Here is a 15,327-nt window from a genome sequence, read left to right on the forward strand (position 1 = left end):
GGCAGTAGAGTTAGAAAGATCATGGGTAGAGGCAGGCTCTGGTTAAAATAATCCAGACTCTGTCAAAAACTAACTTTAAGCCAGATGCAGGTGGCTCACACCTGTAATCCTAGCTACATGGGAGGCTGTTTGAAATCAGGGCACTGTCTCAGAGGTCTTTTGGTCAAGGCTAGTGCTCTACCACTTTGAGCCACAGCACCATTTCCGGTTTTCTGGTGGTTAATTGGAGATAAAACTCTCATGGCCCTTCCTGCTCTGACTGACTTCAAGCCAAGATCCTCAGATCTCAGCCTCCTGAGTAGCGAGGATTACGTGCGTGAGCCTCCAGCACCTGGCTTGTCTTCTTTCTTTCTTTTTTTTTTTTTTTTTTTGCCAGTCCTGGGCCTTGGACTCAGGGCCTGAGCACTGTCCCTGGCTTCTTTTTGCTCAAGGTTAGCACTCTGCCACTTGAGTCACAGCGCCACTTCTGGCCATTTTCTGTATATGTGGTGCTGGGGAATCGAACCCAGGGCTTCAAGTATACGAGGCAAGCGCTCTTGCCACTAGGCCATATCCCCAGCCCTGTCTTCTTTCTTTAAAAGTAAACATAAGTCTGTTACATGGTCACACCATAGAAAACTGTATAGATTAAAATTGAGTCTCAGCTTATCTCAGTAATCATCCTCCTCCCAGGGAAAGCCATCATTAACAACCTTTCAGACTTTCCTAAAGGTGTGTGAACACACACACACATATATATATACACACAAATACACACACACACACACACACACAGAGGGCTTTCTTATCTAGGTGGGATCACATGAAACACACAGCTCTGGGATTTGTTCTCCCTTCTCAGTACATACAGAGTTGATTCTGATCATCAGTCACCCAGTCTAACTTATTTATAGGGGACCTCACTGAAGAGAAAGCCAGCTGCCCTGCCTTGTGTTCCACAATTGCAGACCAAGCTGCAGAGAAAGACGTGTATAATTTCACTTGTAGAAACACTTGTAATTCTACTCAGGAGGCAGAGAATCAGGAAGATTTGCAGTTGGAGGCCATCTGGGCAAAAAGTTAGCAAGTCCTTATCTTTAACTAACAAGCCAGTCATGGTGTTAAATCTGTAATCCAAGCAACTGGGGAAGCACAGGCAGAAGGATTGCAGTCTGAGTCTGCCCCAAGACCAAAACACGAATTCCCATTTGAAAAATATTTGAAACAGAAAGGTCTGGAAGTGTGATTCAAATGGTAGAATTACTGTCTAGCAAGCGTGAAGTATTGTATTGATATCTTGAGTTCAAAATCCCAGTACCACCAAGGAGGAAGAGAGAGCACGAGAGGATGTATATGTGTATGTATATGTGTATGTATGTGCATACATGTGTTTGGACAACACATCTGGTTATCTGATTACCAGATAAGAGTGTAGGTCATGGGGATGGATTAGAGATGGAGGAATAGAGGTAGAAGAAAATGTAACTGAGAGAGGAGTTCTAATTGTAAACAAATAAAGTATAAATGGGGAAGGGAAATAGGGAAAATAGGGAAGGGAAGAAAACATGATTTAAAATCAAATACTTAAAAGCAAGTGTTGTGGCTCAGATATAATTGCAGAGAAAAGAAAGTGAGGAGGGAAAGCAGAAGGAAAAAAATTAAAGGAGGAGGAGAATATAGATTACTTGTATCAGATATAGCAGAAAACCAATACAATCAAACCAAAATAGAAATGAAGAGAAACTTGGGGGGGGTGGCACAGAAAATGTGAACTTCCGATTCTTTCTCTGTGTCATGTATACCTATACATTTTTGTATGGGGTGCGGGAGGCTGTGGGTATCATAATTAGGAAAGCATTGGTGGGAGGGCTCTGACCCACTCAGCAGTCAACTCCTGGAGCCAGGGGCTGGCCCTAGAGCCTCAGGCTCAAAGCTTTGTTGTCACCCTGGTCTCAGGCAATGGGAGTCACTCCTCGCCTGGAAAGGCAGACTCAACAACCCCAGCACCCAAGTCTCCAGCATCCCAGCTCCCCCTAGTGGCTCTTTTGCCAGGCATTTTGCATGCCATCTGTTCCTATCCGTAGACAACTAGAGCAGTTTCCACACCCAGGCCTCTGCTGTATGTCTCCACAGGGAATCCCAACCTTGGTCACCCATCACTGCCAGGCATCTTGAACTGCCACCTCTGATGCTGAGCTACCAGTTTAAACTTCCTCTCCTCAGCCATCTCTTATGACCAGCTTACGCCCAAGCTCTATAGCAAGGTGTCCCATGTCTTTTTGACCTTTGATTGCTCCTCAAGAACAATCCCAGGATTCATCTCCAACAATGCAATCCTGTCAAGATGGCTTCTTGCTATTGTCCTCTGAGGTAAGGAAAGTGACAGAATGAATGCCTTTCTTCACTAAGGCTGGCCCTGCACATCCGAGCAGTCAGCCTCATAAGTCCCTGTCCTGGGATTCAGGTTTGCAGGATGTGGGGGAGCTTTTCCTAGAATGGCAGTCTTTCACCAGGGGCATACATTTTGCCTTATAATGCTTCCTCTCCCCATTCCCAAGGAGTGAGGGACAAGCTTGGAACTCCTCGCTGGTTTTGTTTTGTGGTGGTTTGGTTTCTCTCTAGTCTTCTGTCTTCCCTTCACCTCCTCTAGTTCTGTTTCTCACTCATTCTCTCTCCAGAGTTTCTTTTGTCTTTTTCACTCATGGAGTGAAAATGGTATATATTTCTGATTTTTCCATATTGCCTCACTTCCTCAATACTGGAGTTTTGAACTCAAGGGCTTTACACTTGTTAAGCAGGGTCTCTACCATTTGAGCCATGTACCCAGCCCTTTTTGCTCTCTTGCTTTTCCTTCCTTCCCTTCCTTCCTTTCTTCCTCCCTCCCTCCCTCCCTCCCTTCCCTTCCTTTTCCTCCCTCCCTCTCTTCCCTCTCCCTCTCTCATAGGCTTTCTTTTTGCCCAGGCTCACCTGGACCATAGCCTTGCTATTTATTCTCTATGGCTGGAATAACTGGCACATGCCACCATGCTCAACTTATTGGTTAAGATGGGCACTTGCTAATTTTTTTGCCTGAGCTGGCCTTGGATCTGCATTTTCCTTATCTTTGCTTCCTGAGTAGCTGGAATTACAAGTGTGAGCTACACCTGGATCTTTCTCCTTTTGTGGCCACATAATGATAGATGACTAAATGAGTGGCAGAATCCAGCAGGTCTGCAACCCGGCTGTCCCTCAGCTGTCTCCTGGCTTGTTAGTACTTAAGGCCTCTGAGGGGTCCTCGACAGACCACGTACTGAACCAGCATCGGCTATGCCAAGTACTCTTGGATCAGGTTGAGATGGAAAGAAGGAAAATGAGCCCACCATTCCCAAGGCCTTTCTGAAAGCAGAGTTCTTGAAGTGCCACAGCACTGGTGTCCTGGGCTACAAAGCCTCTAATAGCAGCCCCCATGGTATGGGGTGAGCTCCCCACACCAGCTCTGGGTGGGCCTCCTTCCCCCAGCACCCATGAGGAGACTAGCAGAAAAGGGCAGGCTGGTGACTCAGTACAGCCTGTGCGTGGTTTACCAACCCATGGCGACAGGCCATGAGTCACAAATTATAGGCCTTCTCTGCAAGAAGGCTTTAACCACCCTGTGAGGCAGCAGCACAGGCAAGGAGCTCTAGAGCTCCAGACAGGGGTCATGAGACAAAGGCCCAGAGAGGACTATATACTGGGTACTCCTGCATCTTACCTCTTCACCAGCCATGGAGAGGCTCCCACACTACAGAGCCAAGGCCTCATGAGGTTCAGTGGTAAATTCCAAAAGAAAGGCTTGGAGATGTGCTTAGGCCTCCTGGACCCCAGACCAGGAGGAAACACTGTGCCACAGTGCCAAAGCCAGCCCACACTACCCCATCTCAACAAATAAAAGCTAGGTGTAGTGATATGGACTTGTCATCCATCCACTTGTCCTCCACCGAGAGAGGGGAAATGCAAATATGAGGATGGAAGTCCAGGCAAGCCCTGGAAAAAGGGGAAAGCAAAAATAGCTTGTTACATGTCTTAATCAGTAGTACACTGTCCTAGCAAACACAAGAGCCTGAGTTCAAACCTCAGTGTCTCTATACACAATACGATATTTTCAAATATCACATACCTAGGCCCTGGGTTTGATTCCCTAGCACGAATAGAGATGGAGGGAAGGAAGAAGAGAAAGAAGAGAAGGAGAAAACTTTTTTTATTGAGTTTAAGTTACTACATTTATTTCACAGTACACATTTTAACCTTCACAATGATGAAAATTATCATTCTAGTCTACATAGCTTACAAAGTCTATGAACTTTAACAATAAAACCATTTCTTCCATTTGGGATGATATGTACATTACTTGCCTTTTGTTTAGTAACGTCTGTTCCCTCTTTCTCTCTCATTCCCTCCTTCCCATCCCAGCCCATGAGTTGCTTAGTTCACTTTCATCAATGTCCAGTGTAGCTGATGGTCCCCTCTGCTATATACTTTTTTTTTTGTCACTTGCTTTCCGTTCAGTCTGTGCCCTCCTCCCAGATTCCCTCAGGTGTGTGCTTCTGTATATCCCATATATGAGGTAGGGAATATAGAGTCATCTAAAAACAATAGGACATTTTCAGATGAGGGCTTTTGAGGAAACTAATTTTTAACTTCAGATAAAGCTTACCTGGGGGCTAGAAATCAGGATAAGGTGACTAGGAAATTAAACGTATTTCACAGATTAAGCCAGGTTCAGGAATTGAACAGAATCAAGCTGAAGCCCACTTGCAAGCATCATCCTCCCTTTCTTTAGATGCTGCTTTAAACACTTCCTAGATGGGTAATTTAGTCTGAGAATACTAGGTAAAGCCTTGACCACAAGGAATACCCGCTACACCCACTGTCTCCACATGTTGAGAAATAGTAAGACGATCCTAGGCCCTATGTCTTTATGATTGTGGGTAATAATAGACATACCTAAACTCATGGTCTCCATGCTTGAGAACTCAATAAAGTGCTTAGGGGCTGTTAGGTGATATGACCAATTGTATAGGTAAGGAATAAGCTGGAATCCCCAGCTCAGAAGGTATAGGCAACTTTGGTAGCCCTTTAGCTCATTGGACCCTCTTTGCACAGGATGTCCTTTGGCTAAATCCACCCTCATAAGAAGCCCATGGAAGTTGGCATGCTGCTTAAGCTGGACTGAGTTCTTTCCTGGGCAACAGCAGTGTGAACTTCCTGCACTGCTCCCTCCTGCACCTCTTTGAATCCACACCTCCCAGATCTCCCACAGTCTAGAGACAAGATAGATGGATCCAGCGTCTTCTAGCTTTCAATTGCTTTGATGTGTCTTGGCTCTCTACCCCTTTCTTAGGAAAACTTTGTTCCAGACCTGTCGGTGTTTCATTCAGGTCCACACAGAGTGGCATATTCTGAGAGAATTAACAGTCCTCCAAGCTATCCTCTCTTCATGCAGCTGCTCAGAGAGAAGGGTCTTTTCTTCTGACTGGCTCCTCATGGCTGCCCAGGAAGAAAGAGCAGCAAGGAGTCGCCACAGAACAAAGGTGGGAGAATACACTGGGCCTGGTCATCTTCCTCTGCAGGAAGTAGATGGGAATGGCAAGCAGGGTGGCACTTCTGCTTCTCTTCTACTATTTGTCATCATAGGGCAGCTGAAATTCAGACAAAGAGGAGACTGAACTGGCAGGTGAACTGGCTGTCCCTTCACAGAGGGAAAGGGCAGGTGAAATTGCGTGGGTGGGATGAGAATGGCATAATCCCTGGCTCCATTGGCATTTATCTTGGATGTGTCTGGTGCCTCACAACTTAAGTAGGGCTGTTGAATAATAAAGTAGGACTTAAGTAGGGCTGTTGAATAATAAAGTAGGTGCTCATCACGTCATTGAATTTTCTGTCCACCACAGATATACTCAGGTCCATGTCAGACATTACTATAACAATAGTGGGGTCCAAACTGTTGGGAATTGGCTCTCAAGGACTCAGAGAACATTTTTCACCTTGATTGAGCCAGGGGTAAATCACTATTTGTTCTATGGTGAGACTCTGTCTGGCTTCCATAGTTAACAACTGAATGATGACATTTTGTCTTTTTGCAGAGAGGTAAGTTGGAACATTATGCATTGCCTAAAGAACCTGCATCTGTATCTGTATAAAATTCTGCCCCTTTAAATGGGAAGTTTGCCATGACCATAAAAGACAAAATGACACCCAGGCTTCAGACATCTACCTTGCAGCCATCATATTTTTAGTGCAGAAAGATTTCTGGACATGGACTATCAAGGCACCACATATGGCTGGGGATATAGCCTAGTGGCAAGAGTGCCTGCCTCGGATACACGAGGCCCTAGGTTCGATTCCCCAGCACCACATATACAGAAAACGGCCAGAAGCGGCGCTGTGGCTCAAGTGGCAGAGTGCTAGCCTTGAGCGGGAAGAAGCCAGGGACAGTGCTCAGGCCCTGAGTCCAAGACCCAGGACTGGCCAAAAAAAAAAAAAAAAAAAGGCACCACATATGTCTGTCTGTATCTGCTCCGGGGTTAACCTGGTGCTCAGGCCAAAGTTACTGACCTTGGCATTGCCTTTGGCATCCAACAGGATGTTGTTAGGCTTTAAGTCCTGGTGTACAATCCCATTCTGGTGAAAGTAGTATACAGTGAAAGGATGTGTCCCAGCCATCCCAGGGGACCATGCAGAGATAGTCACAGACAGGAGAAGAAGATTCATAAGGAGGTTTATTAGTGGGGCCATATCTCCCATGGGAGAGGGAGCAACATGGCGTCTGCACCTTATCCAGGTGGCAGCTTCTCTCTCAGGGTAAAGGGGAAGTAGGTAGGTCTTAATGGTGAGTGGGAGTAGCCCATTATAGTTCTAGGGCAGGGAGTTTAGGTATGGGTGGATCTGGGGCCTAATGGGAGGAGCTGAGGAACTAAGGCAGGGGAAATGCTAACACACAGCCCTTACAATGTGTTTGAAGAACCTCTTGGCTTCATCCTGGAGTAACACAGTGGGAGTTTTGCAGGGCTGCAGTTTCCACTGCAGAAGGTCTCCCCTAGTGACCAGTTCCATCACCAGATAGATGTGGTCAGCCGCCTCAATCACTTGGTACACCCTGATCACCTGAGGGTGGTACAGACTTTTTAAAATATTTTGTTTTGGGCTGGGGATATAGCCTAGTGGCAAGAGTGCCTGCCTCGGATACACGAGGCCCTAGGTTCGATTCCCCAGCACCACATATACAGAAAAAACGGCCAGAAGCGGCGCTGTGGCTCAAGTGGCAGAGTGCTAGCCTTGAGCGGGAAGAAGCCAGGGACAGTGCTTAGGCCCTGAGTCCAAGGCCCAGGACTGGCCAAAAAAAAAAAAAAAATTTTTGTTTTGCCACTCCTGGGACTTGGACTCAGAACCCGAGCACTGTCCCTGGCTTCTTTTTGTTCGAGGCTAGCACTCTGCCACGTGAGCCACAGTGCCATCTCTGTTTTTTTCTGTTTATGTGGTGTTGAGGAATGGAACCCAACCCAGGGCTTTGTGCATGCAAAGCAAGCACTCTACCGCTAAACCATGTTCCCAGCCCCGCGTACAGCCTTTATGCTATCTACTTCATTTGCTATGCAGGAAGACTAGTCTCCCATATGGAGTACTTTCATAGCCACTTGGGTGTGTCTGTGAGGCAGTGATGGGCCAGCTTCACATGGCCAAAGCCACCAGTGCCAGTGATCTTCTTCATATGGTATTGTTCCATGAGGATTTTCTCCTCAGAGGAACTGGCCAAGGGGTGGTGCTGTCCTGCCAGCCACTTACTAAGCATTCTGGGTAGCAATGCTAATTATAAACAAATAACCAAAAAAACACAAACATAAATATATAAATACATAAACAAAAATATGAATATAACTTTAAAATAGACACACAAATTTATAAATATATAAATAAAACAAATTTAAATAAAACATAATAAAAAGAAAAACTAACAAAAATTGTTAAGAAAAACAACAATGGTAAAAAAAAATAGCTTAAAAAATAAAAACAGGGACTGGGAATATGGCCTAGAGGTAAGGGTGCTTGCCTCATATACATGAAGCCCTGGGTTCGATTCCTCAGCACCACATATACAGAAAACAGCCAGAAGTGTCTCAATTGGTCGAGTGCTAGCCTTGAGCAAGAAGAAGCCAGGCACAGTGCTCAGGCCCTGAGTCCAAGCCCAGGACTGGCAAAAAACAAAACAAAACAAGAAAAAATTCAAACAAGTAGCTGAGGCATATGAGATGCTAAAACATGGGTTATTTACTACAAATATGGCCAAGAAGGATTGAATGGTGGAGGAGGTAGAACTCTGGAGGCAGAAACCGAGGCCCTCGCAGGCTGCTTTTCCCTGCCTTCCCTGGATTTCCATCCTTGCCTGGATTCAATTCATTCCTTTCATGCAGGCTTTGCTGAGTTGGGGTCACAGGTCTCCAGGGACTCTTCTCATAGTCACTTGGTGGCAGTGAGGGCAACTTCATGCCCAAGCTGGCTTCCAGCAATAATCCTCAGATCTCATCTTCCTGAGTAGCTAGGAATACAGGCCTGAACCACGGGGGGCGGCACCTGGTTGAACAATCTTTTAAGAAAGGTTTCTGAGGGCAATCTCATATACCTAGTCTCTCTAACCCAAAGATAGTTCCCTGGGGAGCCCTTGGGCCCACTTAAGGATGAATTTGCAAATAGTGCTCAGCATGTCACAATATTATCATGAAAAGGCCAAGGCCTAGATTCTGGCACAATGGGGTGGGGGTGGGGGTGGGGTGGGAAGAGATACTTCCAGCAGGGAGGTGGCAGCAAAGGCGGCCACTTCAAAGCTCTTCTTCCTTTTGGGGATGCAAAGGAAGGGGGTGGGCACAGGGAAACCTCCTAGGGTCAAACCCCTTCTCAATTCCCTCCTGGGAAAGGAGCTGCACAGCCTGGTGGGGCACTGCAGTCCCCAGGGGAGTGTGCCTCCCCCCCCCCCCCGCCCCTCCCCGCCTTAGGGCCATGACCCCAGATCCTCAGTGCCCCCAGTGACTCAGCCTTGGGTGCTTGTGCTTCCAGATTCAAGATTGGAGTAGCAAATGCCAAGACCCAGCCCCACCAAGATCAAAAGTCACACCTGGCGCTTTGGCACCCCCTAGAATTCCCCTGAGCCTCACTTTCACCTTCTGAGTCGGGGAATAGAGTTTGAAAGAAATGAGAAGTGAAGTTTTGAGTCAGAAAAGATGAAAACTCTCTGCCCCGCCCACCCTCACTGTAGTTCCAGTATTACTGCGGAGTGGGTGAGGGGCAGCAGTGGGATCCCAGACACAGCCAGCCTTGCCCTTGGCGCAGGTGGGCAGACCTGGTGGCCTGAAGGCTCCCATAAAGCTTACAGATGAATTGCACCCCTTCCTCCCTGGGAAGGACTTCCCCTTCACTACCACCACCACCCTACCACCTCCTGCCAGAGGAACCTTCATTTAGTCAGGAGGCTGAAAGTTTCCATAGGCCCCTTGCACATCTGCAGATGTTGTTCCTGGTGGTGGGACCCAAATACTTAAATAGCTTGGTTCTGGACTCTAGCCCTACTTCTAGCGATAAATTAGTCCAGGCCCATTTTGGAAACACCTTCTAAAATCTTCCTATTTCAGGAGCCTCCACTGGCTTAGCAGTGGAGTGCTCAAACAAGATTTCACATGTAACCTGAATAGAGAGAGGGGCTCACAGGCACAATGCTGCCCCAACAGAACTATGGTGGCTGAGGGTTAGAACCCTATATGTGTTCTTCTACCACAAAGGGAAGGAGCCTAGGGCTGGGAATATGGCTTAGTGGTAGAATGCTTACCTCATATACATGAAGCCCTGGGTTTGATTCCTCAGCACCACATATATAGAAAAAGCCAGAAGTGGCTTTGTGGCTCAAGTGGTAGAGTGCTAGCCTTGAGCAAAAGTAAGCTCAGGGACAGTGCTCAGGCCCTGAGTCCAAGCCCCAGGACTGACAAAAAACAAAACAAACAACAAAGGGAAGGAGCCTGGAGCAGTTTCCACTCCATTTGTGACATGTGATCCTTTCTTGATCCAGCCTCCTTTGGGATTCCTGCAGCACAGAAAGGAGTCAGTGGTCTTGAGTAAGCTGCTTTCTGAAGATGGAGGCCAGATTGCCAATGTTCATGGATAGTTTGTATTGAACAAAGGACAAGGAGCCTAGTAAGCATCACAGTTCTGTTGTGGGCAGAGGCACCAGACAATGCCCACTGGGTCTGCCTTTTAGCCTCCAGTAGGTCTATCTTCAGATGGAGAAGGGTACCTACAGGGCTGGGAATGTGGCTTAGTGGTAGAATGCTTGCCTAGCATGCATGAAAGCCTGGGTTCGATTCCAGAAGTGGTTCTGTGGCTCAAGTGGTAGAGTGCTACCCTTGAGCATAGAGACGCTCAGGAACAGAGCCCAGGCCCTGACTATAAGCCTCAGGACCAGAAAAAATAAAAATAAAAAGGTGGAGGCTCGGGGTATGGCCTAGTGGCAAGAGTGCTTGTCTGGTATATATGAGGCCCTGGGTTCAATTCCCCAGCACCACATATACAGAAAACAGCCAGAAGTGGCGCAATGGCTCAAGTGGCAGAGTGCTAGCCTTGAGCAAAAAGAAGCCAGGGACAGTGCTCAGGCCCTGAGTCCAAGCCCCAGGACTGGCCAAAAATAAATAAATAAATAGGTGCCCCCCCCCCCCCAAAGCTACCAGGAAGGTCTGGAAAAGTAAGGGAAGTTCTTCTGGCTGGTTCTGCTGCTCCCCCCACCCTTCTATTCTCTCCCCACCCAGGGTGACCTGTTGTAGTCATGCTAAGAACACAAAGAGCCGTGGGGTCCTGAAGCCTCAAGACTTCTAGAAGCCCCTCTCTGGGGATGTGGTCTTCTGTTGTTTCGTTTATGAAAACCTCAGAGCACTTTGCAATCATGCTGTGTAAACAGCTAACCCCAGTCACAGAGGCCTTCATTATGCTCCAAGGGGAAGAAGAGAACCAGGCCCTACAGAGTGGGTGTGTTGCTGCTCAGAAAAGTCTTGTCCTGCAGACCTTTCTTTCCTTGTCAAGAGGCAAGAGGTCCTGGGTCTCCAGTCCCAACCACAACCTTTGACCAGACCACTTTGCCAGCCAGTTGGACTTGTTCCCAGAGGGTGGGTGCCAATTAGAGCACCTACTTCCCAGTAGAAGGAGGGTCCAGAGTGAGTTCTCATTGAGCATTGTCTCCCAAAGGTGGACTGCAGCTTTAGGTTAGTGGAGGCTGAGCAGCTACCACCATGACACAGGGATTCTCAGTCAGCTCCCTGGACCCACAGTCACACCTGGGAATTTTGATGAAATGAACGTTCTCAGGCCTCACCCCAGACTCCTGAACCAAAAACTCCAAAGGTCTTTTCCAGTGAACTGTAATTTAAAAACCATTTCAGGGTTGGGCACTGGGCCTGATTACACATGCTCTGTGTGTGTGTGTGTGTGTGTGTGTGTGTGTGTGTGTGTGTCTGTGTGTGTGTGTGTGTGTGTGTGTGATGAGGCTTGAACTCAAGAACTGGGTACTGTCATTGAGTTTTTGCACCCAAGGCTAGCACTCTACCACTTCGAGCCGCGCAGTTCCATTTCTTGTTTTCTGGTGGTTGGTTAATTGGAGGTAAGAGTCTCATGGACTTTCTTGCCGATGCTGGCTTTGAACTGTGATCCTTAAATCTCAGCCTCCTGACTAGCTAAGATTACAAGGGTGAGCCACTGGTGACCGGCTAAGACCTTGTATATTAAAATAAATAAATAGGGCCGGAAATGTGGCCCAGTGGCAAGAATGCTTGCCCTGGGTTTGATTCCCCAGCACCACATATACAGAAAATGGCCAGAAGTGGCGCTGTGGCTCAAGTGGCAGAGTGCTAGCCTTGAGCAAAAAGAAGCCAGGGACAGTGCTCAGGCCCTGAGTTCAAGCCCCAGGACTGGCAATAAATAAATTAAGTAATTAATTAAACAGGACTTGGAATATACAGCATGAGGCTAAGGGTTCGATTCCTCATATTGCATACAGTGAATGAATGAATGAATGTTCTCTGGGTACTTCTCATATATAGAAAAGTTTGACCATCACCCCTCTGGAATAAGGATTAGCTTTTTTATTACCTCTCTCTCATTTTCCCTTTTACTCAAATACTTCCTTTGCTGGAGCTATCACCACCCAATAAAGCATTGGTCCTTGAGTGGAACCAGGCTGAGTTACATACCAGGACATTTGCTTTAGGGTACAATGCAATGAGAATTTAAAAATGTCACATTTATCTGTGGGATAACAGGTAGACTGCAAAGATCAAGGTGTGCCATCACGTGAAAAATGAAGCTGCTAAACAGATGTGTGGGGACTGAGAATGTGGCTTAGTGGTAGAGTGCTTGCCTAGCATGCATGAAGCCCTAGGTTCAATTCCTCAGCACCACATAAACAAAAAAAGCCGGAAGTGACACTGTGGCTCAAGTAGTAGAGCTCTAGCCTTGAGAGAGGCTCAGGGACAGAGCCCAGGCCCTGAGTTCAAGTCCAGAACTGGCAAAAAAAAAAAAATTTAACCCCACCCCCCCAAAACAAGAACAGATGTGTGTAAAATATATAAATATATTTCACTATATCCAAACAAATCTCTTTTTTTTTTGCCAGTCCTGGGCCTTGGACTCATAGCCTGAGCACTGCCCCTGGTTTCTTTTTGCTCAAGGCTAGCACTCTGCCACTTGAGCCACAGCGCCACTTCTGGCCATTTTCTATATACGTGGTGCTGGGGAATTGAACCTAGGGCTTCATGTATACGAGGCAAGCACTCTTGCCACTAGGCCATATTCCCAGACCCCCAAACAAATCTACCTTTTGCTGTGAAGACACATGAATAGAAATGTACTGAGAAAAGACAGCTAGCTGATAACTCTCCACGAGGGGACTGGGCTGGGGAAAATCTAGCTTTAACCATATGACTTGTTGTCTCCATTATCTGTATTGCATATGGCATTAAAAATCTAGACTGAGGGGCTGGGAATATGGCCTAGTGGCAAGAATGCTTGCCTCGTATACATGAAGCCCTGGGTTCGATTCCCCAGCACCACATATATAGAAAATGGCCAGAAGTGGTGCTGTGGTTCAAGTGGCAGAGTGCTAGCCTTGAGCATAAAGAAGCCAGGGACAGTGCTCAGGCCCTGAGTCCAAGGCCCAGGACTGGCAAAAAATAAAAATAAAAAATCTAGACTGAGTGCAGTGGCTCATGCCTGCAATCTTAGTTGCTTGACAGGCAGAGATCAGGAAGATAGACATCAAGGCCAATCTAAGCAAAAAGTTAGTGAGCAAGACCTCATCTCAGTCAACAAGTAGGTCATGATGGTGTGCCTATAAGGCTAGCTAGTGGGAGGTGTAGATAAGTAGAGGGATCACATCTGAAGCTGCCCCCAGGCAAAAACTTGAGACCTTGTTGGAAAAACAATAAAAGCGGAAAAAAAAAAGGAGTGTGGATGTGGCTCAAGTGGTAGAGCACCTAGCAAGCTTGAATTCAAAACCTCCTCTATCAGGGGTTGGGAATATGGCCTAGTGGCAAGAGTGCTTGCCTCGTATACATGAAGCCCTGGGTTCAACTCCCCAGCATCAGATATATAGAAAACAGCCAGAAGTGGCGCTGTGGCTCAAGTGGCAGAGTGCTAGCCTGAGCAAAAAGAAGCCAGGAACAGTGCTCAGGACCTGAGTCCAAGGCCCAGGACTGGCAAAAAACAAACAAACAAAAAAACTCCTCTATCACAAAAAGAGTGAGTTTTAAAAAATGAATTTTCTAAAGACATTTGAAATTAAAATCTCTGCTTCTCTGTATATGTCATGGGTTTCCCCTTGTACATAAGAACTTAATGTTTCTCCTTTTAAGCCACTAAACATTCACCTTTCAGTCTTCTCAGTTGTCTAGCAAAACTTTCCTTCCCTGCTGTGAGGGAAAAATAGAATTGAAAAAAAATGAGAAACAGACTTCAACTTTAGCCTAAAGACTTTCGAAGTTGTAAATCTGTTGGACAAATGTACTAAATACCTTGCTTAGTACACACCTGTGGGGTACAGTCTCTACCTTCATGGAGCCTACTCCCACAAGAGAGGAACTTCAACTCAATCCCATGCATATGAAGCCTGTCTTCCCAGTACTGGGACATGAACACTTTCGGTCATCCTTCCATGCCCCATGGATCATCTTTGTCATCTTCAGAGCTGACACCCAGGTGTGGTACCACATACCTGCAATCTCAGAACTCAGCAGATGATGGCAGGAAGATCAAGATTGAAGGACAACGTAGGCTACATAAAGAAACCCTGTCTCAAAAACCAAAGCCCTAGCGAATGTGTGTCTAGCTCTGTTTAAGAGGTTTATTTCTAGTCACTCGGTTAATCAGCATCAACTCATTGCACAGGTGAAGGAACTGGGCACCAAAAAGAGCCAGGTCTCCCTCTGGCCTTCCCACCACTTGCATCCAGCTTCAGGAGAGGGAAATGTTTCTCTAGGAGTCCAGGATGCTTTCTTTCTTCAGACCCAGGGAATGTGGGGTATTGAGTGTTCCATCCTTGGGCACAGGTCAGAGCTCCAGCTGAAGCCAGGAAAGGGTATCAGAGGATCCCCATGTCCAGAGAAATCCCCCAGAAGGAAGCCCTCTCCTCTGAGCCTGCCCACTAAGCTCAATGCCACAGCACGCCATGGTGGCAGGAGTGGAGGGTGGGGTAGAAGAGAGTCAGGGGAGCAGTTTCAATTCTGAATCTGAGTCTTCAAGGTTGTGAAAGGCACAGAACCATTCCCATCCAGCACATGCTGAGTGCATGCTGTGTGCTGGGCCCCCTTGGCTGGGCTTAGCAGGGCTGGCCAGCAGACACAAGCCCACACCAGACCCCTGATCGCAGATGTCTGTGCTGCACACACAGTGGGGGGGAGGGACACTGAGTCTAACTACCTTTGGGGAAGTTGAAGTGGAGATGGGGTTAAGGCTGGAGTAGTGAGGAGGGAAGGGGTTCCCTGGAAGGTTGATAGTAGATGTTCACAGAGGTCCAGGAGCAGCGGAACACAGGAGGCTGGAAAAATGGCTGAGTGTTAAGTCCCACCCCCCCACCCCCAAATGGTGCCAGGTGCTCACAGCACAAGTCCAGCGAGTACCCTGGAGAAATTCTAAGAAGTTGAAGGCCACCAGGGCCTGAAGGGCCTCATGGGTGTTTGTGTACAAGGAGCGGGGAACACAGTAGCTCCATCTTTTGTGATGTGGTCCCTCAGTGTCTAGAAAAGATGCTCGCCATTAGGTAGCCTGTGGGTGGAAAGGGGTCAGTCATGAAGACCCTCACGGAAGGTA

Source organism: Perognathus longimembris, chromosome 25 (genome assembly GCF_023159225.1).
Source record: "Perognathus longimembris pacificus isolate PPM17 chromosome 25, ASM2315922v1, whole genome shotgun sequence".
NCBI classification, from domain to species: Eukaryota; Metazoa; Chordata; class Mammalia; order Rodentia; family Heteromyidae; genus Perognathus; species Perognathus longimembris.